We start from the raw sequence: 1,456 nt of genomic DNA, 5'->3' as shown, positions 1-1,456 counted from the left end.
ACACCATCTTTAAAGTAGGGCTTCACTCTTTGCCTATTTACCTTGAATGTATTTGTGCCATCCTCCTGCGTCAACTCTTCTACTCTGTTGATATTCCCTGGGGTTTCCGTGTTGCTGGACAAGACTCTTGGCTACCGATTTTTCAACTCATTCACAATCTGCCCCACCTGTATCTCCAGAGTTCTGATGGAAGACGCCTGGCTTTTTAGCAATGCGTCGTTCTAGGCGATATACTCCTTCAAGAGGTTTTCAAGCAGAGATGCTGAACTCGACGCATGACCTCCTCTATTAAAGGATTGTTGGTGCGGCTGCTGCATTGGCTGGAATCCAGGCGGCGGTCCTTACCTTTGCTGCTGGTTTACCCCTGGGTGGTGTGGCTCCAGTTGTTTATCTGCCTAAGAGAAATTTGGATGGTTCCTCCATCCGGGATTATATATGTTTGAGAATGGGTTATTTTTAATAAAACATATCGATTGTGGATTTTGTGGGCAATCAGAATAGGAATGGGGATCTTCACAGCCCACACAGCTAACCATGGATTGTACGCATGTTTCTACCTGATTTACCTTTTTCGAGTTTGATGTGTTTCCCAATGACATATTCTGCAAAAGGTTTGTCATAGTAGCCACTTTTGCAGAGAGCGTGGCTATTGCGTTAGAGTCAATAGAATTCACATTCTGAGATCGTCTCTTCTTTTCTGCTCTTGCGTCGTAAGTGTCATCCACCCATTCCATATTATGCTTGGCTATGCGGTCCAGTATTTCCTTAGCTTCATTATAAGATTTGTCCATGATACCGCCAGCTGCAGCTGCATTGGCTGCCATTTGAGACGCTCTGTTTAATCTTCCATAGAAAGTCTCCATCTGATGGTTAACGGTAATCCATGATTGAGGCAATTCTTGACTAATTCTTTAAAGCGCTCCCATGCGGCACTCAAGGTTTCAGCTTCTTCTTGCTCGAAGTTCATGATCTCTTTCCGCCTCCTTGCGTTTGTGGTGGGTGGGAAGTATTTCTGCATGAATTTCTCCATCAACTTTTCCCAGGTCGTTATCTCTCTAGGCTCTAAAGTACTTACCCATTGCTATGCATCGTCACGTAGAGAATTTGAGAATAAAGATAACCTGATAGCTTCTGGAGTGATTCCAAGAATCACAAACGAGTTGCACGTCTCCAGGAAATGTTTCATGTGGGCGTGAGGGTCCTCTCCCCGAGCACCCTCAAATTGTCCAGCTGTTTGGAGCATTTGTAATATCACAAATTTCATCTCAAATCTTGTCCCATCTGGTGTTGGATATATGATCCCTATTGAGAAATCATACAACCCAGGAGACACATACTCCCGCATGGGACGCGTACTACTGTTTGCCATTATGATAGGATTTTGCACAGCGGGCTAGCTGTTGAGCTAAGTTATGGTTCGCTTGTTCGTCCGCTATTTGTTGTTGCTTGGTTTGTT

The 1,456-nt window shown here is 44.4% G+C and overlaps 1 non-coding gene across 1 annotated transcript; it reads left to right on the top strand.

Annotated features, from left to right (window-relative positions):
- Window positions 1-878: 878 nt before the first annotated feature.
- Window positions 879-982, top strand: LOC120087474. The gene has a single exon (XR_005484615.1). It is a non-coding gene; the product is annotated as a small nucleolar RNA R71 (small nucleolar RNA).
- Window positions 983-1,456: the final 474 nt, after the last annotated feature.

Source organism: Benincasa hispida, chromosome 9 (genome assembly GCF_009727055.1).
Source record: "Benincasa hispida cultivar B227 chromosome 9, ASM972705v1, whole genome shotgun sequence".
In the NCBI taxonomy this organism is placed as follows: domain Eukaryota; kingdom Viridiplantae; phylum Streptophyta; class Magnoliopsida; order Cucurbitales; family Cucurbitaceae; genus Benincasa; species Benincasa hispida.
This window is presented reverse-complemented; position numbering and strand designations above follow the sequence as displayed.